Genomic DNA, 24,076 nt, shown 5'->3' with positions numbered 1-24,076 from the left:
AAAGAACTTATGCTAGTCCTTCCTCAAGCCCTCATGTGACTTGTCACATGCGGTGGAGAAAGTGGGTGCCCGGAAATGGCAAAGGCTGCAGCGCGCCAAGGAGGTGGGGGAGGCACAGAGACCAAGTGTCCCTGGGAAGAAGGGACGCAGAGGCAAGTCTTCCATGTAGCTGTGGACCACTGATGATCTGCCCGGGCCACGTTCTCTCCTGATCTATGACTCTTTTTGCAACCGGTAAGACATCATCTTCTTGAACTCTATGAACTGGGTAATTCTCATTCTCATATCTTCTCTTTTGTTCACAGAGCACCACGTTGGCTGCTCTGCATGTGAGTTGTGTGTAGGAAACACTGACCCAAGGGGCATGGCGGCTGGTGGCAATATTGTCAGGTGGGCGTGTGGTGGGGCTGCCTCTGAGACCATCAGGGAGGAGTGATCCCCAGAGGGAAGCGTAGTGCGCTGCTTTTGCTATGCAGTCACATCACCAAAATGCAAGTCGGACTCACAGCGACCCTGTAGGACAGGTGGGACTGCCCCTCTGAGTTTCCGGGACTATGACTCTTTAGAGGAATAGCCAGCTGGTGGTTTCAAACTGTTGACCTTGCAGTTAGCAGCCCAACATGTAGCCAGTATGCCACTAGGGGCTTCTCTTTAAAACAAGCTTGCACCCTTTCACTACCGTACTTAAAGCAAAACTTCCTGGTCCCAAAGTGAATACATTACTACTAACTTCGCCCCTTCACCGACCAAGAACTAGATCTCTGCCCTTACTCTACAAACCCCTACTTGTGTCCTCCTCTGTGATGGCCCTCTCCCTGCCCCCGAAGGGGACTCTTACTCTGTTCACTTCCTTGTAGCATGTGCTTTGTTCACATGTACCAAATATTTTGTTTGCTTGTTTGCTTTTTACCTGTTTAAATATCCAACTATAACCTGTTCAGTGGATTCGGGAAAGCAGGTGTTTTCCTATGCAGTCCTGCAAGTTGCTGCAGTTAACACTTGGGCTGTGTGTTTGGAGCTGGACAGCCTTTGGGTACAAAGGTGTACTGCGTTCTGCATTGTAACAGCAGGGTGAGTGAGCTGAGAGCTTGCCTGCGCCTGGTCGCCCTTCGAGCTTCCTGCAGCACTTTCACTGGCGCGGTCTAGTGTTGTCAGGGCTGGCTTGTGAGCCCTGAGGATTGTCATCCCGGCTGCCTCTGGCACCTGGAGATAAGGTGTGAGTATCTTCATTCCAGAGCATACCCCGTGTAATCAGAAACCCTGCGCCCGTGGATCACTGTAACCTAAACCCCAGGCTCCAGGGGACTGATTGCATAGGAAAGGCATTCCGGTGAAAACGCGTGTTATGTAAGAGGATTTCACTCACATGGTTTTCAGTATCATGGTGCTTTGAAGAAGTGCATTTTTAACTATGGTAAATTAGCAGTTCGTGGGTAGGGCTTTATTTCAGTAGCCATAAGACTATCTGCTCATGTGTAGACAGTGCCCTTCCAGTAGGCATGGCCCCACCTTCTGATCTGGCCCGAGAGTGAGGGGCTAGGAAGCAGTGATCATGAGGGACACACCACTGCCTAGGAGGCCCACCTAACTGGCTCCCACCCTGGCTGCTCCCTCAGTGTGCTTGCTAGGACTAGGGACGATGGGCCCACGAGAGAGAGCAACTTGCCAGCTCTCAGAGAGCAGTGACTCGTTCCGGGCCTCTCAAGGCTGAGTTGCTGAAGCTGCCAAGAAGTTTGCTCCTGAGGTTATCTGCTAACCGGAACAGCTTATCTGTAAGGACCCCTAACAGAGCGTATCTGCAAGCACAGTGATCAGATCAGAACCGGGGAGTCTGTTCGGAAGGTGGTGTACCAAGAGGAAAAAAACAAAACTGGCATGGTGGCACGGAGGTTAAGCGCTCGCTGCAAAGGGAAAGATCGGCGGCTTGAACTCACCCGGGATGTGGCAGTCTGCTTCTGTAAAGACCGGTCTTAGAAACATCATGAGGGCGCTTCTGTTTGGTTCTGTGGGTGATTGAGTCAGAATCAACCGGAGGTCAATGAATTTGTTTGTTTCTTTGGCACCAGGAGACATGGGCAGATGCACAGGGGAAGAAGGACCACAGAAACCACTCGTATTCCTTGAGCAGGTACAGATAGCAGATGGTGGGTTAAAGAGATGGAGCTTTGCTCTTGTTGTCTCGGAAACTTTCTCCAAGTCTGGCAATCGCTCGTGTCAGCCTAGGGGAGGAAAGGAGGGTATAAAGTGGGCGTTTTCCGTTTACTTGCCACATTGTTATGGATTGGATTATATCCCCCCACGTATATGTTGTCACTTCTAACCTCTTTGCCTATCTTTATAATCTCATTTGGAAATGGACTGCCTCTTAGGTTAATGAGACAGGATTAGTGTATAGGATGTGTCTTGAATCTTTAGAAATATAACAGAGTAAACAAGGGATCAGAGGAGAGGCGAGGAAAAATGATTATCATTCAAGAGCAGAAGCCCAACGAGATAAGGACCTTCCTCCAAAGCAGATAGAAAAATCCCCTATTGGCTGAACGGACTTCCAGCCTAGCTTGCCAAACTGTGGTTCTTCTGTTACCGAGCACGACATCACTAGAGATACACACCAAAGCACAGAGGCTGTGATTTTCCATCTTCATCGGACAGTTCAATTTTTGTGTCCAACCACGTCTTAGAATCGCCGATCTGGTGGAGTGTGGAAAAATTGGGACTTAGAAAGAACAGAAATGCAAGAATGGGCCACAGGCTTACTTGTCAATCATCAAGTGCCCATGAGGCTGGATTTATAAAATGTTTTGTTTGGACGAGTCTCTAATTTAACCTGTCGTATTTGTGTGTCAGCCATCTGCTCTCTGGTGGCTTGGAGATGCCACTGCAGCCTCTTCTTCCCGGCGTGGGGGAGGGGCTGGGCACACGTCTGTGGTTCCCAGTGTGGAGAAGCCTGCCTGGAATGTAAGTGAGCCAAGGCCCGCTGGCGGGGAAGCCTGGACACTCCAGCTGTGGTTATATTTCCAGTCTGTGATATGCTGGACACAAAATATTTCTTTTTCCTTTTGCATTATTCGATGTTTTAACTCAATCTATTTCTTCCTGTATCAACTGAGAGATAATAGTCACAAAACATTGGAAGCATCCCATGCATTTATTTCTTGTTTAAGTTGCCCTTCCATTGAAGTCAGTGCCTACAACTAGTGTCTCTAGTCTGTGCTTTAAATCTTCAGTGTTTAAGGCTTTGTTATTTGTGAAAGGTATTGAGTAACCTACCGCTTGGCAGACGTGCGCATGCAAGCCGAGCTAAAGGGCCCTGGCTGGCCAGTGTCATAGAGGAAGTGGACGGTCTGGTCCAGGAAGGGCACAGCCTTGGAAGCCTGTGGGGTGGTTCTCCGCGGCGGTCTCCTGGGGCAGCTAGACTTGGCATGGACTCCGTGGAAGAATCCTATAAGTCCAGAATTGGAAAACCAAAATGCAGACTCTCCGCCATTGAGTCATTGCCCACTCATCATGACCCATCAAGGGTCTCCAACACTGTAGCTCTTTATGGGAGCAGAAAGCCTCCTCTTTCTTCTGCGGAGCAGCACAGAGTTTCGAACTCCACCACCAGGGCTCCTTTAGAATTGGAAGCAGCCCAGAAACCTTCTAATCTGTCAGTGCTGTGGCCAAGAGAGTGAGCTCCAGCCCATTTCACTTCCTGCACCCCCAATGTTTGTATGAAACTGAAGGAAGACCAGTGGCTGCTCCCTCTAAGAACCCACGTGCGCCGTGTTATTCGCATCTGCTTTATTTCCTTGTTCTGTCCCGGACTTTCTTTTCCTTTGTTTACTGAAGCTCTCAGGGGCGGCTTCTTGCCTATGTAGTTGAATGGAAATCCCCTGAAGTTTCACATAGGAGAGAATGGACCTCACTTTGAGAAACATCTAAGATCTACATCGTATCCTGTATTTCGTCCTGCCCTCAGCATGCCCAGAAAGCACCCACTCCAAACTAGAAATAGTTCCTGTGCCCCAGGAACGGGCTCAGCCTGTAGAGAAAATCTGAAACTCTATTGATAAATCCATTGCTCCCCCGTCAGTTCCGACTCGTAGTGACCCAATAGGATAGCCTGACATACTGCCATTGAGTCGATTCCAACTCACAGTGACTGTATACGACAGAGTAGACTGGCTCTCAGGATTTCAAAGGCTTTGAATCCCTATGGGGACCAGCAGCCTCATCTCTCTCCCACAGAATGGCTGGCAGGTTTGAACTGCAGATCTTTTTTATTTCCTTTTTTTAAAGATCATTTAATTGGGGGCTCTTACAACTTTTATTACAATCCACACATCAATTGTATCAGGCATATTTGTACATATGTTGCCATCATGCTCTTCTAGACGGTTATTTTATCTTGCGCTCTTGGTATCAGCGCTCCCTTTGCTCCCCTCCCTCCCATCCCCCACCCTCGTGACCCCTTGATAGATTTTAAATTGTTATTATTTTCATATCTCAACACGGACTGCTATCTCCCTTCCCTAATGGTTTCTGCTGTTCTTCTCCCTGGAGGAGTGTGTGTGGGTTTGTGCTGATTATTATGACTGGTTCCCCCTTCCCTTCTGGTATGGCTTGTGTCGTGAGCCTGTGTACATGCTCCGCTCTAGTCTGAAGTGAGAGGCAGCACTGAGGTCAGGATAGTGGGGGAGCATGGAAGCCTCAAGGAACCAGAGGAATATGGTGTGTTTCATCGATGGGAAACGCTGATCTTGAGTTAGCAGCCCAATGCATAAGTAGCTCCTCCCCAGTGAATCCAGGGAAGTGGTTTCCATTCCGACAGACTGTATGTCCTTGGAGAAGTGCCTTCTTTAAGGTTCTTTACTGATAGAATGTGTTTCACTCCAGCGACTCTCAGAAATAGATCTTCTGTGGTCAGGAAATTAGGCCAAGATTGTCATATTTTATCATTCTGATTTTATCCTGAGGTTCCTCAGCAGCCAGGGTCTCGTCCTTTCCTGGGCGGGATAATAGATAAGGAAGCCGGCAGAGATGATGACCTGAGGCGAGAGTGGACTGGGTGGCAGTGGTCTGGGTGTGGCTGGCAGCTGGTGGTTTGGATACTGTTTAAAGAAAGGAAGAAAAAGATAAGGAACGGCAAATAAAATATTTTAGGAGTTTTCTTTGTCCGACTCTCGCAGCTTGAGCAATAGGCTTGTGGTAAATGTATATAACAGAAATTTCCGTTTTAAGTGACATTAATTACGTGCATTGTGCTTGCAGCCTTTTCTGCTGTCTATTTCCCAAACTTTTTCATTACCCCAAACAGAAGCTCTCTGCCCATTTCTTCTCCACTGGGCCTTGACAACCTCGACTATATTTTCTGTCTATGTGTGCGCCTGCCGTGCTGTTTTATAAAGCTGGGATATAATATGTCTTTCCCTTTGTGCCCTCCTGTCTAGCTGATTTCACTCACAAAGCATAGCAGGATTTCGTCCTTGTTGATGGCTGGATAATATTCTTTTGTATTTTGATTGTCCTTTGATCTGCTGGAACAGTGCTGTCACGCACAGGGAGGGACCTGTGTCTGTAAGAGTCTTTGGGTTAAACACTTTGGGAGGAGAACCACCAGGCCACATGCTAATTCTAGGCTTAGGGTTTTGAGGAACTGCAAACGTTTCCATAGCAGCTGATACTGCGGCGTGAACTGTGTGGCATGCTCACCACGTTCCAGGGCTTGCCCGAATGACTCCTTGTGGGTGCCGATCCTCCAGGGCTTCCGGACCAATGTGTACTTACTGTGGATCTTAAGTCCAGGGGCTTAAATTCGTATGTCCTCAAGCACTGGTAGAATCCAGCTCTTCCATTAATCGGGAAAAGATGCCAGCTGCATTTTTTTTTAATCATGGTATTTCACTCAGTCCAGGTTGCTTATAGTTCAGGCATACCATTTAGCAACTGGTACAACACGTCTGTTTTTGTGTGGCAGGGACGGGGCCATTTCAGCGTAGGGATTAGGTCTGGCACATGGGAGTGACAGTTTCTTAGGTCCCTCTAAATGAATTTCATGGAGTCATTAACACACAATTGCTAATCAGACGGAAATCCTTAGACTCAGTTCGAGAAGTCCAGAGGCAAGCGGGCAGGGCCTTTATGAATGTGGACCTGGAGCCAGATTTTAGGTTTGGCTCCAACGGCACCACTTAATAGTGGCGTGGCAAGTAGCTTAGCCTCTCTGTCCCTCAGGTTCTTGATTTTGCAATTGGTAAGAGGTGATAATACTCATGGTGAACCTTGTTTCTTAGGGAGGTTGCGAAGCTTAAATAAACGTAATTGGCTAGCGTAGGGCTGGCACATAGTGTGTGCTCTGCAGGCTATCCCTGTAACCTTCAGCTCTTCCGCTCTTCTTGTCCACTTGCCTGCCTGCATCCCTGCAACAAGGAGACAGGTCTCCGTAGGCTTCTCTGGTTTGTATAGCTAGCGGACTGAGGGCAGAGAGAGGGTCTCTCTGCACAGCAAAGGGCGGGGGCCTGTTAAGAAGGGTTGGGGTTCTTAAGCTCAGTTCACGCATGTCCTTTGATAACAATAAGGATGCATTGTTATTTGTCCTGATTTGTTTTTGCTAATGCGATATCGATACAGATCGCTACATGGATAAAGCCCGGGTGGTGTAGTGGTTATGTACGGGGCTGTGATCCGTCCAACAGAGAGACAAAATGTGGTACATGCGAACAAAAGATCAATTTGTACAAAACTGGCAATTCGAAACCACTCGCAGCTCCTCGGGGGAAAGACTGGGCTTTCTAATCCCAGAAACAGACCCATGGAAACCCACAGTGGGCACGGTGAGTCAGCATTGACTCCATGGCAGCGAGTGAGAGAGATAAAGAAATCACCAGCTGATGTCGATATCCATCTGTAATAGTTTTGGGGTAAGATTTTTAGATCAAGTTCTAATTTCAGCCATAGTTTACATCTTCTCTTTACACTTCTTTTGTTAGAACACATTTTCTTTACTGTTTCCTTTTTTTTTCAATGAAAGGTCTTATTGACCAAGCTATTCTTATCAACCCCCCCACCAAAAAAGTTCTTCTTTTTGCACCTCATACAAGACACCAGCATTGTTTAAATATTTAATGAGGCTTACAAAAATGAAAATCCAAAATGTCACCCAAATCCATGACTGTGGTCTGACTCCACCCCAGTCACCCTGCAGGTCAGTGTAGAACTGCTTGCACAGAGTTTTTAAAACTGTAATTAAAAAAAGAAATTTGTTCGTGCCCACCCAGGGACGCCAAAAAAAAAAAAAAAGAAATTTGTGTGGGTGGGAGGGAGAAGAAATGCGGAGCTGATATCAGGGGCTCGAGTGGGAAGAGAATGGTTGGAAAATGATGATGGCAGCACATGTGCAAATGTGCTTGACACACTGGAGGAATGTATGGATTGTGATAAGGGATGTAAGAGCCCCCAATAAAAGTATTTTTTTAAATGATTGGCATGTAATTCACACATCACAGAATTTAATTGTTCAATCATAAGGTGCTGTACAATCATCACCATATCAATTTCAGAACATCTTCTTCTTGTCCTCATGGCTGTAAGTTTCCCATCCCCCCACCGCAAACCTCTCCTGCCATGACCGTGGGTAATTATTAATCCAGTTCCTGCCTCTGTAGATTTACCTATCCTGGGTATTTATCGACAGATACCATACAAAACACCAATAAACAATAACCCAGCGATAATGACAAAACAAAACAGAGAAATCCTCAGTTGAAAAGAAGGCTGAAAATATTACAAATAAAACACTTGAGAATGGGCTAAAGGGGAGGTCAGATGATGAGGCACTACATTTTAACCTAACGACATCTGTCCTAAGGGACTGTGCGGTGCTCTCTGGCTGGCAGCAAGGCTGTCACATCCCTGGACTGTGGTCAGAGGGGATTCACTGGAGGCTCAGACCATGTAGGGACACTGCAAATTGATTTTAGGCATCCGCTGTTATCTGTTGATTTCTGCAAAGCCGGGGTTCAGAATCTATTCCTTCGGATTTAGATTTTATTGTATACAATCCTTGGATCACAAGGACTGGTGGGCTTCTATGCGGACTTAGTTGACGCCTCGCTTAAATGGGTTCTTGTTTGAAGACAAGCCTGTGAGGTCCCAGAGCTATTCTTTCTGATTGATGGGGACCACCCGGTTTCTTCACCACAGTTTCCCATGGCACCCATACCTTCAGTGATCTCTTCATGAAGGCAAGTCTTGAGTAGGGCCATCTCATAAGAACTAGTTGTTCTTAGGTTTGGGCTGGAATAAAGTGCAAGCCCCAAACCCATTCTTATATCTCTGGTTTATATAGCTGAATTTTCTTGGGATTCTGATAAAGCGACACCTGTCCCTAGAAGTTCCAGGAAGGACTTACTGCCTGCAAACATTGCTCTACTTTCACTTTAAACAAACTCCTCAGTTGCCACTGTATGCTGTGAGACCCCTGCCTGTGGTCTGGCCTTGCTGGTCATCTCACCTATGACAACTCTCTCCCTGATGACTGTGCTGGAGACACTCTGCCTTCCTTGCTGTCTGCAGACGCGCCAGGTCTGTGCCCCTCTCCTGGGGGACATTCTTCCCCTTCCATCGTCCTCCACCTCTTCCTCTTTTATTCGAATGCCCCCTTTGGAATGAAGCCTTTGCTAACCATTCTGCGTAAAAACCCTAGCCGCAAGCACTTCTTAGTTACCTATGCTGTGGTCCTCAGGGCAAGAACGTGACCCTGCACCCAGCTCCACCCTCTTGCCCAGAACAGCACAGATTAGGTGTTAAATGGTTATGCCCATTGAGTGGATGGATGCATGGGTAGATGAATCAGATTAGTTGGGCTGTTTTTCAGGGGGAAATGGGCCGTGGCAACCAGTGATGGAGCTATGAGTTAAAGGGGTGTGATCCTTCGGAGATTTGATTAGAATGTACACCTGGGGGGATGAAGAGGCGGGAGTGTGGTCTAGACAGGTGATGGGTATGGAGTAGGGGGAAAGGGAGCAGTCTGGCTTATTCCGTTTGCAACATGGCGATCAGTAGGTAGTCTTTTTATTCAATTAAGACAGATAACACCAGAAGAATACTAAGCACTTTCTTTATAAAGCTACATCAATTGCACATACTAAAAGGATCAGAGAACAGCTTGTTTCAGAAATAGTTTCTTTTTTTATTATCTTTAGTGTCGTTGTTTGGAAATATGGTTTCCTAAAGGCTGTAGAGTAGCCCTTGCTGGAACGTGGAATTTAGTTTGAGGTCACGGTTTCTATAATATTTTGAAAGTGGCCAGACAGGCAGACTTAGGCGTCCAGAGAATTTATATTGTCAGCCAAAGAGATTTTTCTATATCTGGGAGTGGAACTGGAGTTTCTGAAGGTCTGGATACTTAATTAGCTTTTCAGAACCTTGAATCACAGGTGGAATTAATATTTTAAATAGGAAGTGTATGGTTCTTTCTGTTAATAAATCTTTCCTTGGATAAGAATGGCCTTTGAATCGGAGGGTTCTGCTGCATCCTTTGTCCCACGAGTATAGTGCAGTTCTGGATGGTGACCAGGCTTGCGCTTGGCCCTGGGCCTCACTGGGATAAGCAGCTTCGTGGGGAACCAGATCCTGCCCGATTGCCTCTAAGGCCTCGAGGCAGGAATGCAGTGGACGTCATGAGGAGCTGAGCTGACTGCACTTGCTGGGTGTTTGGAAACATACTCTGACCATGCTGAGTGAATGAAGTCTAATCTGGGCACTTGGACGGATTTCAAGGGGTTTAAATATTTTCTAATTAAAAAATCAAAGTCCATATATGTGATGCTCTTTACTGATTTCAAATCATGGCTTTGCTTCCAGATAATTTTATCCCCCACCTGGCCCACTATGCCTTGATGGATTACTGAGACACCAGTTGCCGTGGGAAGCTAAGGTAAGATCCTGATGCTGATGACACATGTTGGCCCAGCCCCCTGCTGGCAGGCTCTGACTGCTTTGCTGTGTGGCTGGAGGTGCCCATGAGCTCTGGAGAAGACCCATCTGTGCCGTGGAGGGGGCTGACCCAGGGGCTGTCCAAGTCCCCGCTCAGCTCCGCAGTTCTGTGCCTTCACTCCACACGTGGTTAAAAAGGATGCAGTGGATCTGAATATACTGGTGTGGCAGGATGTCCACGCCATATTGATGAGGGATAAAAGCACCTTGTGGAACGTTCTGAGAGTCTGGAAAGAGATCTTGAAGGATACATAGTGATCTCATCCGTTAACAATCAGAGGAGTAGAAGGAACAGACTTTGACATCTGAATTCACATCCCTTGGAAGTCTTATTCACCCACAGGACTTTTGTACTTTTAAAAGAGAAAAGTCAGACCGTGTCGAGCATAGAACGTAGAACATAAGGACAGGTGACAGATACTGATCTGTCACCTATCTGTGCTGTGTGTGTCTCCAAATGATCTGTGAGGGGAGTAGCTCATGCACCATCATAGGTGCCTGCCCAGGGGCTGCTCCAGTGCCCAGGGGCTGCTCCAGCCTGCTCCGGCACCCCTCTCCCTTGACGGTAGGTGGCTCAAGCGGAGTGGCTACTACCTTCTGGACCAGGAAGCCCTTTTCAGTTTCCAGATGCACCAGATGCTCTCCAGGCCTGGCCTGATTGGCATTTAAGTTTACAACCTGTATCTTAACATTTAAAAAGAAGAGATGCGTTGTTTGAACATCTGGTGTTTGTTAGATGAGGCTTTGCTTTGCCTTAGGTAGCAGACCTCACTGAAGCTTTGCGGTGTCCCTGGGTGGTCGTTCCCTGGTTGACAAACCAGGACAGCATGGCTGTGCATATTCTGCTGCCATGTAGGTTGTTTGGCTAGTCACCTGCCCGCCACTGCTGACGGAGGGCATGCTGTATACTTTCTTGAATGTGGTAGAGGTGTGACTTATTTTCATTCCCTTCCACAGCCCTTTAATTGACCTTGTTTCTACCATAAAGCAAGTAGCTCTTAGTGTGATTGGTGCCTCCATAGCACCTCAGCTGTGGCACTCATAGGGTGGATCTGGACCCCCTTCCACATACTCCCTGGGTCCCCCACCCCTGTGTTTTCTGCCTCATTCCTGCTTGTCCCTTTAGGACCCAAGGATGCCCCAAGACCTTTCAGGTTCTTTCCAGCTCGGTCTCTAGAGCTGACCTCTGGCCATTTCCTGCCCTGATTGCGAAGACTGACTTGTACTGACACTCAAGGGTATGGTAGAGTGGGGTGAGAAATTTATTGGTTGTGTAGATTGTGTTAGTCTGGGTACTTTAGAGAGACAAATCCACAGAAACTTATTTATAAGAGAGAGCTTTAGATAAAAGGGTAAGTGCACATCAAGAAAATATCCCAACCCAGTGCTGCCCAAGCCCACAAGTCCAACATTAACCCATCTATCCAATACCAATCCACAAAGTCCTCCTCCATCTCACAAAACAGATGCAATGATGCCGACTGCAGGAGGAAAGCCACGTCAGTGAGCATGTCAGCATCTCAGAGCTGGCAGGGGCTCTCCACACGGCTGCTCCAGTACCCACAGCTGCATCGGGGTAGGTCCATGTGGCTTCTCCTCAAGGATGTCTTGCAGGAAGTGAGCCTTGCCAGCTGAAGCAGAATACTGGCTAAGGCAGCAGCACCTTGGTCCGACCATCACAAAGCAAGAGACCCGAGAACTGGAAAGGAGAGGCTCACTGAGCCATTTATCTCTCTACCCTTCAATTAACCCCAAATGTGTTTATCGGTCAGGTTGGCACAGTAAACTAACTCATAGATGTGAACCTTTTTCATCCTTACTGTGGTTAGAAGACTCTTGTGGCTGTGACTACCATTCCTGACGAAGTGAGGAAGCATCATGTATGAAGACAGCTTAGGGCACACAACATCCAGCCTGATGACAAGTAGAGATGCAGCCAAGCTGGAATGACCTTTGTCCATCACAGTTAGATGTTCTCGGTTCCAGGTCTAAATATGGACCTTGACTGGGTCTCTTCTGCCGTCTACTGGTATCTCCTGGAAATGCAAATCTTCGTGGCCCACCTGTTTCACCAGAATTCCACAGAAGAATTTATAGATTAGGCCGCTTTAGCCGTAGGATATCCTATCATTTAAGAATCCTCCCCTGCCCCGCATACATATTATGTAATTTAACGGTTTGGTCATATTAAGGAAGGTGGTGCAGTCAACACCACAGTCAATTTCACAGCATTTTCTCCTTTCTCAGACTCGTTAGCTCGCCATTTCCCCCGAACCTTCCCTGCCATGCCCCTACTGATGTAGTTACATTCTCTATAGATTTGCCTCTCCTGAATTTCATATACAGAAAACCAACAAAACAAAAACAAGAAAGAAAGAAACCCAACAACAATCAGAACAAAACAGATGAAAATTTCTATAGAAAAGAAAGCAGAAAGTATTAAAAAACTTTAAAATGGGTCAAAGGTGAGATCCGATGATAGAGTTTTAAATTTAAACCTAACCACTTTTGCCCTAATAAATTACAAGGTATCTCAAAAGGATTATGATGCTGGTATGATGTTTGTCATATTTTTGTCCAGATTCTTTTTACCTTCTGTCAACTCTGGATTTGTTTTCTTTACCCTAATGACAGCTAAAGTATTTAATGGAGAAGCAGCGTACTAATTTTTCTAGAGATACCTATATTTTAATATGAGTCTCTTAAAGCCTTTGGGAATCAAAGCTCCACGTTTCAAGAGCCTCCTGCCCAAGGGGGACCCAGTATTGTTATTAGGATGTTGTGTGGTTGCTCCCTAGTCAAAAAGCTCTATAGACTGGGGATCCTTCAGGATATAGAAGCAGGGGACACCTAGGCTGGGTGATGGGTTGACAGTGAGCACAAGGGATGGACAACATGCCGGAGAGAGATCTGTATATGATCCCAAGACCCCCACCCTCCCTGTGCCAATCCTGCTCGGTTGTTTATCAAAAGAATTTCATCTCTTGCTCTGAGCATAATTAAACCTTGTGATAAGGACAACCTGCTGAAGCATCATCCTCTCGAAATTTCAAAAAATAAGTCTTTGGTGTGGACACTTTAACATAACTAAGACACGTAGATGATGACGCACAAAAGACAACTCCAGGCTCTTTAACGAGCCTAGTGAATTCCATCCATACCCTAACACATGTCTTGGAGCCTTAAGCTGTCAGCAATGTATCCCAGCAGTAACCCAAAAGGAGTGCTTCAGAGAGGGCAAGGGTGCACTTTTCAACCCGTAGTACCTTGCAGAAGTAATTCCAAATGCCTGAAGCATTGGGTTAAAGAGTTACAGTTTGTCAGCATGAAAATAAAAGAGTTAGGATGAGAGTCGGCTTGAAGTGAAAGTAGACTTTTTGCCTAAGTAATAGAATAATAGAAATGTAAGAATCATCGCTTTCCTTTATTGGATTCTTATTGTGTGTCGGGATCTGTACTTGGTGTTTTTCTGAAGTGTGCTCATATAAACCCCCTCAGCAACTCCGTGCCTTGGGAATGCCACCACGTTTTGAAGAGCAGTAGCCAAATCACAAAGAGAACAAGCACCTTGACCAAGGTCATAGGATTGCCTCATACATGTTAGCTCGGGGAGTCCTAGCCACTGAGTTATACTGCTTCTCCTAAGTGGAGGACGAATCTGCGGCCCGAGGCTGACTGTGACCTAAGTGGGGACAAGGCTAATTTGATTTCATCGGGGAATACTGCCAGCAAACCTGGATCCTCGTGAACGGCTGTGTGATGGGTTCACTTCTTGTGGCTGCTGTAATGAACTACCATGCAGTCGGTGCTTGAAGAAACAGATTCTCTCCCAGTTCTGTGGGCTCATCTGCAGGACCCCCTTGCCTCAGAAACATCTGCAAAGCCCCCCACTGCCTCGGAGGGCGATCGTCGCAGGTCCTAGGCATCGCGAGCTCCACCTCTCTGTGCCTGTGTGCGTGTGTGTGGTGGGGAGAGCGGGTCCTTTTTCGTTGACTGCAGTGGTGAATAGAGAGAAATCGAAATCTCAGCACACTTTCTAGGAGGATACTTCATTTCAGCAGTTCACCAGCTTGTTGCGGGCACACGGCTCTTAGTCACGTGAGCAGATTCCATGGCCTAACAGCTTTGAGAACTGTGTAACGCCGCCCTCGGTACGGAGCTCCTCCCAGGGCGCGTGGAAGGCTTTGAGGACACGTTCGGTTTACAAAGCTGCTTCACGTTGCCAAACCCCAAATGCCCCAGGCTTCCTGGATCACAGGACACTTCTCAAGAGCAGACCCACTAGGGTCTCTGGGAGAAGTTCTCTCCAAATTCACTGCCCCAGAGCCGGTGCCGACTCTCAGAGACACCACAGGAGGGTAGAACCGGCCTGGGTGGGGAGGGGGTGGCCGAGATGGTGACCCTTTACAGGAGCAGGAAGCCCCGTCGTTCTCCTACAGAGCCACTGGTGGTTTCGAACCGCGGCCTTGTGGATCACAGCCCAGCTTGTAAGCACTGCGCCTCCAGGTAATTTAGAGCCTGCGGGAGGGCGTACGCTCAGAGATGTAGCTGAAGAAAAGACTTGTGGACCGGAGCTTCAGGGGCTTTGTGGATCACACCTTGAATATCGGCCTAAAGAATGTAAACTTGTGTCTGCAGGCCAGGGGTCAGCACGCTACGGTCCAAGGCCAAATCCAGCCCTCGGCCTGTTTTTGTGCATTGCTGGGCCACCGTCACACCTGCTTGTCTGCATAGTGTGTGTGGCCCCTGTCATGCTCCAACAACCGACAGAGCTTGACACCTGTACTGCCTGGGCCTTTACAGGAGAGTTGGCTGACCTTTACAGGAGAGTTGGCTTGGCAGTTGGGAGCGAGGGAAAGGTGTGGGCAAAGGAAGTGACTGTTCCGTGTAGGTGCCTGGGTTAGAAGGAAAGCTCACCCTGGGCTGGAGGAGACACCTACTCGGGGCAGTGGCTGAGGAGAGGTGGGAGAGGGGGAAACAAAAGGGGGAGACACTTTGGACGTAGAATCTACACAGAAATTAGTGCCTGCAAAAGGACAAGTGCATCTGTCTCCTGAGGTAAGTTCAACCAGCAGAACGGGCATAGGGTAAAATGCACATAACGCAGTCAGATCCTCTGGCATGAGCCAAATCAAATGATGTATATGTCATAAAAAAAGAGAAAAGTTAAAAAGATGCAGAGGGCACCTGTGCTGAAAGACAGCTTTTTCTCCCCTCTCATATGACTTCAAGGACCATTGAGGGGTGAGGGTGGGATGTGAGGAGGGAGTGGGAAGGTTAGCCATGAGCCAATACTGACAGGCACAGGGGAATAGCAAGGATTCTAAAATAGGGTGAGGAGAGTGTAGCAGTCCTGGTCATGTTTGATCAATTGAAATGTGTCGAAGAGAAGTGACGATGGGTAAACATGATAGTGGGGCAGGAGGAAAGAAAAAAGAGGACAGAAGAAGAAAGTAAAAAGTATATAGATTATTTGTGTAAATATATAAAGAGAGGTGTGTTTGTCTATGTCTTTGTATATATATGTAAACGCAACGAGGAAGCAGATGGACTTTGAGTCTCTACTTAAATCTTACATCAATACAAGAACAGTTTGTTCTAATAATGTGCCACTTATGATAATCTCCTTCCCGACATGATTGCTGAAGACAAAATGGGTCATAAACAAAAGCAGATGTGGTGAAGAAAGCTGATAGTGCCCAGCTATTAAAAGTTATAGTGCCTGGGGTCTTAAAGGCTTGAAGTTAAACAAGCAGCCATCTAGCAGGGAAGCAACAAAGCCCACATGGAGGAAGCACATTCCTAGCCTGTGTGATCGTAAGGTGTTGACAGAAATAGGTATGAGAAGTTCAAAAACAAGCAATCAAATCGATGTGAAGGAGTGTGGACAAAGTGGGGACCAAAACCCACCTGTAAGAAAATTGGACATTCCCTCACAGACAGGCCACATGGAAATCTAGGGAGCAGTATAGCACTGATGAAACACTTCACTATCCTCTAGTTCTTTAATGCTTCCTCCCCTTACTATTATGGTCTTAGTTTTACCTCACTAATCTTGTTAGGCCTGCATATATTTATTTGTATAATTAAGAGTGTTTGATGCATGAAAACCAAGATAACTCTCCAGAAACAGTAATGGGAGTAATGATTCCCAGAGGGTACAGGAAGAGAGGGTGGGAGGGTGGGAAGGGGGAGCTGATAGCAATGATGACTGTATAATCCCACTTGAGGGGAACAAATAACAATTGCAGGTAAATGGATACATTGGATGGAGTAAGATATGACAAAATAATAATGTATAATCTAATAAGGATTCCTGGGGGATAGAGTGGGGGGGGAATAAAGGGGAGCTAATATCAGAGAGTTCTATAAGAAAGAAAAGGTTTTGAAACTGATGGTTGTAGCAATTATAAAATTATGCTTGATCTAACTGAATTGTGGATTGTTTTAATATCTGTAGGACCTTCCAATAAAATGATTAATTCAAAAAAGAAAGAAAGAACGAAATTGGTGCCTGGGTGTAGCGATGAGGGAGGTGGAAGAACCAAAGATGATTTTTTAGAAATGAGCTTTTAATTCTAGGGTGCGTTTAGGTTTACAGGAGCGTTGTGAAGATAATTAGAGTCCCTGTACTCCCCACACTCACTGCCCCCTGCAGCTGGCATCTTACACGAGAGTAGTGCATTTGCCATGATTACTGAGCTGGCATTGATGCATTCTTCTTAGCTGCAGCCTGTGTTTTATACAGGTGTCTGTAATTTTTACCTAACGCCTCTGTTGAGTCCCAGGCTCCTGCCCAGGACACCACCTTACATGTCGTCAGACCTCTTCAGTCCTCCAGACTGTGACCATTCCTCACAGCCTTTCGTGTGTTTGGGGAGAGTTAGCCAGTCATCTGAAGCGAGGAAGGCCCTCAGCGAGACGGATCAGCACGGGGCTGCCCTCGTGGGCTCAAGCAGAGGAACAATTGTGAGGGTGGCCCTGGACCGGGCAGTGTTTCGTTCCATTGTGCGCAGGGTTGCTATGGGTCAGGGCTGACTCCATGGCAGCTTACAAGGAGGAGGAGCCAGGGACTTGGCAGGGTACCCTTCATGTGAGGCTTGTTGTGCTCTTTTCTTGCTTAGACCGGGCTGTGGATTTGGGGGATGGCGATCGCAGAGGTGAACACCATTTTCCTGTATCTTTTACGAAGGGTGCGGACTTGCATCCTGACTTGCATCCTGACTTCCCGCGGTTGATATTGACCTGGATCACGGGTTGGGGGTTGGAAGCTATGTCGGTAGTTTTCTCCACTACCAGAGAAGTGCTTCTCTGCTCCCTCTGTTCGTTGTTTTCTTTGACGAAAGGCCAGCAATGAAGCAGTGGGGAGTTACAGCGAGCTGCTGCCAAAATGGAGTGGCCTCACTCATGATGTTGAATTGCATGAGGCATTTGTCCGTTTTACCCCATTCATTTCTTTATCCAATCATTTATTTCTTTCAGGATCCAAACAAAATAGAACAAAGACAAACCCACCACCATCCAGTCGATTTTGATTCATAGCAGCCTTACCTATGGTTTCTGAGGCTGTGAGTCTTTATAGGAACAGGCAGTCTCTTTCTCCCGCAGGGCAGGTGAGGGATTGGAACTGTTGACCTCGTGGCTAGCCATGCAGCACTTACCCAGCAGTGCCCGGAGAGACAGACAGCTATTCACGCGATCCTCTGGGTTATGATCTAATGCTGTGCTATTTATTTGTTGCTCACATAGTTTCAGGTTGGCCACAGTTCTTTCCACAGATTCCTTTGCCCCTGAGACTTAACCTTTGCGGGGGGACTTATTTTTTTTTAATTCTCTTTTTTATTTTCTACCACTATAAGATGGTCCAGGCATAGCTTATATATTCTCTGCCCCGGTGTTAGAATCAGCCAGTTTCCCACGGAACAGTGGCCAAGGAAAAGTGTGAGGTGTCTGGCTTAGGCTGGGCTGCACGTTGCCTTCTTGACTACTCGGCGGAGCAGTTGAGCCGGGGGCGGAGGCATCCTGGGAAGAGGGTCTTCATTCCTCATTCAGAGGCTAAGGGGAAGCAGCAGCTAGCTAAAGTGGCAAAGTCCCGGGCCTCCTGCGGAGTCCAAGTCCAGAAGGCCAGCCTTCCTGGTGGTGCCAGGGCAGAGGAGCCAGGAGTCTGCTGGGAGTGGAGGGGCTATGCAGACAGGGGCTGGGAGCTGCGGTTCGGCCAGGTGGGCTGGCCTTGACAAGCAGGCCAAGGTTGGTTTCTGACTCTGGCCGGAGGGGAGGTTGTAGAGCTAATAAAGTAGTGTTAGGAGTGACCACTTGGGTAACTGCACAGATTAGATAGAAGGGTGAAATCTTGCTTCAAGGGGAAGCTGCTACAAGTAGGTAGGTGCCTGGAGGAGCCGTCCAGAAAGGGCAGGCCCACGAAAGGATTTCTGCTTACTCAGGCCCTCTCATAATCAGGGGGAAAGGGAGAGAAATTAGTGATTAAGCAGTCTGTTTGCTTACAAACAACGAAGTTTCTTAAAATATCTACGCTGCCTTGTGCAGCTACTCGCTGAGCCGTCTCCTTTTCTTGAAGAAGGTACAAAAGAACTTGCCTCGCTGGGAACATCCCACAGCCCTCGCTAATACAGTCTGAGTTGTTAACGTGCCGTCCCTGGCACATCTGCAGCCAATTTCAACATAGTGCCCTGTTGAGCGTCCCACTTGCCCCTCCTCAGGTGACCGGGTTACGGGGCTGAGTGGTGGTGCTTCTGGGAGAACGGTTGCCAGGTGGGTGCTTCTCATTCTGTCTGCGCGTTTCTCCTGATTGACTGCTGGCAACTTGAACTTGCCTTTCTCTGTTTGCCTCTTAACTGGGAGGACAAATGTTGCATGCACTTCGGTCTGCATGCTTTCCAAAAACAGAAACCTCTCCACCAAGTTGGTAATATGGCCTGCACTTTTATTAAAACCGCCTTGACACTACTACTGAATATTTCGGGGTTATAAGGCAACGGATCCTGGAGTCAAGTCTTATGCAGCTCCACTGGTCTCAGGCATGTGCGTTTGGTTCTGGAAGCTGGCGTCCTGTCGATTCCAACTCCCAGCGACGCACACTCCTGTGCCCTTTGTCCCCACCGTCTTCTTCAAGTGCCTGCAGATCTGTTTCGTTAGGAAGATTTCCCTGGTCTGAATCAGTAAGACGAAGGTAACAGTATCTCCCCCGTGAGGCTTAGCAGTGAGGGAGGATGAAAAGCCAGTGCCATGTGCTGTGGGCAGGGCTCTGGTTAACCAGCTGGGTTGAAGCATCCCTTCGCCCTGGATTTTACTGTCCTGGCCGTGCCTTGCGTCTGTGGCTGCAGAGCACCACTGAGCAGGGACCCTCCTGAACAGGACAAATGAAAGGAACTCCCCCAGGCCCCTTTCACGATGTCTGCAATACCAAAATGCCCCAATCCGCCAAAGCACCCACACGGGACTCTGACCACATTGCGCATGGATCCTGAGTTTACTCGTGTTTTGCACGCCATCTGTTACGGATGGATCACGAGAGAACTCGTGATTTCTGCACGCTGTCTTCAGATGCTATCTGCTTGGATATATTTTAACGGCTTCGTCTGTTTAGGCGTTTACATCAGTAGTGAATGTATCAAATTCAATTGTCTTCATGTTCTTTTTGTTTATTGAGCATTTTAGTGCATTTTGGTTAAATCAAATAGTTACTAGTTGTTTGAATTGTTTTGCAAGGAGTTGTGCACTTACCATGATCAAACCTCAGTGAAATGTAAAACATCACCTAAATCGCTCAAGTGGTCTCCCGTTACACAAAAAGTCCTGGAGAACTTCTTCGCCCTAATTCTTCTAATTTTTCAAAGTCCTATGGATGATGTGGATTATTTTTACAAGATGTTTATAATTTCATGAAGATTACAGTTCATAAAAGTAATACTCTTCCACATACATTTCAAACTATTGTTTCATAATGTGAGATGTTTTATATTAAAAACCAAACATTATAAATAAATATGGTAGAAATTGATGAGATATAAACCCATTTATGGTTGAATGCAAAAAAAACCCCAAACAAACAGCCGAAAAAATACACAGCCACTTGGGTAAGTTGGTAGAACAACATACGGTCTTTAATGTGTATGTAAGAGACCCAGCGGAGTCAGGTGGTGCAACAGTTAATGTGTTCAGAGTGGTTAACCACACAGTTCGAGGTTCGAGTCCAACCTGAGGCCCCTCCAAAGAACTGAGGGTTTTACTAGAGATGCACTTCTGAAAAACCAGCCATCGAAGAGACATCGTTGGTTTTAACTCTTCCACAGACGCTCTTGATGCAACATTTCTTTCGGTGGGGAGCGATTCTGAGTGCGCAGAAAGCGAATTCTTGGCTGTAGCTGAACGTCTGCTGTAGGGCGGGAAATGCTTGCACGTGGAGGGAAAAGCAGCTCTTTAACCTGATACACGCTTGTGTTGAGATCGATGCAGCATCGCATCATTTATCTGTTTGTTGAACGGCCTTGTTGAGAAGTCTGGCTCCCTGTATTTGTGAAGACGTGCTTAGGAAACCCCAGTTACTGCCTGGTGACTCGGGCACCGAGCTCGCTTTTCTGTGAACCGGGACAACAACAAAAGTAAGAGCTGCAGAATCGTTGCCAGGATGGTATGGGCTAATTCATAAAGCTCCTCAGGTAAATATCCTCAGTGTTCAATTAATATTTATGCGGTATTGTTGACATCATTACACTCCCACAAATATGAGTGGTAGATACTTTAGGAATATATATACATATATACACACATCGAAGTATTGTCTACCTCAGAATGGCCTTCCATGAGAAATTAGGTCCTCACTTTGGTAACCTGCTCGGAGAGGACGCTTTGGGGATGCTTCTCCTTGGGTTGTCTTCAGAGGCTGCATAGCGACGTTCTCTCTCCCAATACCGAGCAAGCAAAAGCTGGGACTTCCCGAATAACAACACTAGTAGCTGTTCTGGTTTCCCACAAACTTTTCTGGACAGTTCTTCGACGTTTTTTTTTGGTAGACGCTTTTATTCTGATGTTATTCCTAAATTCTCACTCTCTGGATCAGCACTTTTGTTCTTTTTCTTTTGTATGCATATTTCTGTTTTAAGCTCAGGTTGGTGGCATCATAGAGCTTCTAGGGTTTTTGTTTTGTTTTTAATTTTGTTCATCAGTTTATTGGGAGCTCTTACAGATATTATAACAATCCATAATTCCATTAGATCAATCATCATTGTACAGTTCCTGCCACCGTCAGTTTCAAAACCTTTTCTTTCTTCTTGAACTCTGTGATATCAGTTCTCCTTTATCCCTTTCCTTCCCCACCCCTCAGGAACCCTTATACCGTATTACACACACGCACACACACACGCACATATCTGTATCTTACACCAACCAGTGTATCTGTTCACCTGCAGTTCTGTTACTCGTTCCCCTCTAGTGGGGTTATACCATCTTCATTGCTGTCAGTTCCCCCTTTCCCCCTCCCCTTCCCCTATCCACAGGGAATCATTACTCCTGGTACTGTGCCTGATGGGTTTATCTCTCTCGGATTGCATGCCTTGAACTATCTTAATTGTACAAATGAACATATAAAGGTCTAACAAGATTAATGAGGTAAAATTAAGAGCATAATAGTAAGGGGGGGAATCTTAAAGAACTAGAGGCTGGTTATGTTTTTCCTCGGTGCTGTTCTGCACCCTGGATACGTCATCCTTTCCTTGTGGCCCTTCTGTGCAGGATTGTCCAATGATCTTACAGGTGGGTTTTGGGTGTCTACTCTGTCCACATTCCTTCACGTCAATTTGATTGCTTGTTTTTGAACTTCATACCTATTCCCGCTGACACCTTACGATCACACGGGCTAGTAGAGTGCTCCTTCCACATGGACGTTGTTGCTTACCTGGAACTTCTAGTTTCCCTTCCTGATGCAGTTCTTCACGGTTTCTCCTAGCCTGTCCTTGAGCTGATATGTGTAAGAATCGAATGTGTGGCAGCATTTCAAAACAGTGGTTGGTAAATGTTTGTGTCAGCATTTTGGATTTTTAACAATCATTTTAAGGGTTATAATATACATATTTCCAATCATTTTTAGGAACATCGACAATATTATTGAAACACCTCATTTTTGTGCCATACAAGACTTTGAAGAATGAAAAGTATAAAGATAGGGTGTGGTTCTTTAGAACAACAGCCCCCACCAAACCCCCACCCTCAGAACATCGAATTTGGTTGCTGAGATGAATTGGTGGTGATAGAGGGTCTCCAAGAACAGGGTGGTTTTAGGCAAAGATGTGGGACACACAGCTTCTTCCACTTTTCGAAGCCCAGGTCTTGATTTATTTTTCTTCCCCATTTAAAACTTGCTGACAGAAAGGCATCAGAAACTCAGTATCACTGAAGCAGAAGTACCGTATATACTCGTATATACACTGAATTTTTCAGCAAATTTTTAATGCAATTTTTATGGTAAAATTAGGTGCCTCGGCTGATCGGGTCTGCTTATACTCAAGTATATATGGTAACTGCCTGGCGATTTAGTACTTTCTTGCTAGGAGATTTGTTTTTTATTAGAGAAAAAACAAAACCCACCCCTTGAGCTCTGAGAATAAGTCTCTTGATGGGTAGATGATGCCTGAGGAGACGGTCTAGCCCTGGTTCGCTAGACTGAGCTTGGTACCACTTCCTGGTTTCCAAAACATTCCTCTGAGTGGGTGGTTTAGCTGGCACCTCCAGCACCTCACTAATTGGTTTCAGGGTTGCTGGCTCCTTTTCTTGGTCTTATCTTCAGCACCCCTGAGCATGACACAGCTGCCACGGTACACTGAGCTGTGTCCTCTGTTGACACGAATCTCCTCCAGCCATTCACAGCCCTCATGAGGGCGTCAACGTATGTGAGAGCTCAAAGCTTCAAAGAACGAGGACGTTATGTTGGTATACCATACTTAGCAAGGTGGAAAGTAAATTAATAACCTTTAAGAAATATTTTTTACAGCCATTTTCTGATTGTCTGACTGAAGTTGTTACAGGAGGTAGCAATTTCAATAAAAGCTGCAATTTAGGAAATTGGCAACGTACATGATGAAGCCTCTGTGGGATGAAATCTTGTGGGCTGTGTAGCAGCATGACCGCTGCTATCCTGGCGAGGACTGGGAAAGCAGCTCCAGGATCCCCACTTTGGATCTTATCCTCTCCTGTGCCTGCACCCCCCAGAGTTTCTATCTTGGTCCTTTTTACCGGTATCTAACAGTCTGGCCCAGTGGCCTTGTATAGTTTCCACTGAGCACTTTAACTAAAGCTGCGTCTTGGTATTCTCCCATTCCGTCATCCCCTGGCATCATATGATAAGGCACTCTTTAATTAGGATAAAGTAAAAAACAAACAAACAGTGAAAGATTGTTAAATATAAAATCAAACACCAATTCCAAAGCCATTGAGTTGATGCCAACTCATACAACCCCACAGAGGAGAGTAAAAGGGCTCCGGGCGGTTTCTGAACTGTAAACATTTACTGAAACAAACGGCCTGACATTTCTTCTATGGAGAGGCTGGTGAATTTGAACCCAGTGCTTAGCAGCCCGGCACTTAACCCACTGCACCATCAGCACTCCTTTTATTCAAATATTGGATGGAATAAGTAGTTTCGGAGCCCTGGTGACATGGTAGTTATGTATTAGGCTGAAAGTTAGTGGTTCTAAACCACCAGCTGGTTCATGGATGAGAGATGAGGCTTTCTACTCCATAAAGAATTACAGTCTCAGAAACCCACAGGGACAGTTCTGCCCAGTGCGATAGGGTCACTGTGAGTCTGACTCAACTAGTGGGCAGCAATTGAGATAACTACGTTTGTATACGTATATGCTGATTTGACAGATAATCTTGTGATCAGTCACTTGTATATATATGTACAGTGATTTTTGTATACATGTAACTGTAAAATTTAATTGCATAGACTTAGAAGGGGGTAACAACAAAAAAAACTGGAATTTTTTCCCCAAAGCTATGTATTAATTTTTTTAATTTTACAAAACAACCTTATCACCTTCAAACTACTGTCCATTACACTTAATACACTTGTCGAATCTGTATT

The 24,076-nt window shown here is 46.4% G+C and overlaps 1 protein-coding gene across 8 annotated transcripts in view; it reads left to right on the top strand.

Annotated features, from left to right (window-relative positions):
* The window catches only part of SGMS1 (sphingomyelin synthase 1), a 320,508-nt gene that overhangs the window by 76,088 nt on the left and 220,344 nt on the right, over window positions 1-24,076 (top strand). For 6 of the 8 annotated variants that reach the window (XM_075533698.1, XM_075533704.1, XM_075533696.1 and 3 more), the window contains one exon: window positions 9,847-9,919. The exons of the other annotated variants lie outside the window; for them this stretch is intronic. The gene's annotated coding sequence lies outside the window, so the exon portion shown is untranslated. The remainder of the gene's footprint in view (window positions 1-9,846; window positions 9,920-24,076) is intronic. 8 annotated transcript variants of the gene reach the window in all.

This window comes from Tenrec ecaudatus, chromosome 16 (assembly GCF_050624435.1).
Source record: "Tenrec ecaudatus isolate mTenEca1 chromosome 16, mTenEca1.hap1, whole genome shotgun sequence".
Taxonomy (NCBI): Eukaryota; Metazoa; Chordata; class Mammalia; order Afrosoricida; family Tenrecidae; genus Tenrec; species Tenrec ecaudatus.
The sequence above is the reverse complement of the archived record's forward strand: the minus strand, read 5'-3'. Positions and strand labels throughout refer to the sequence as shown.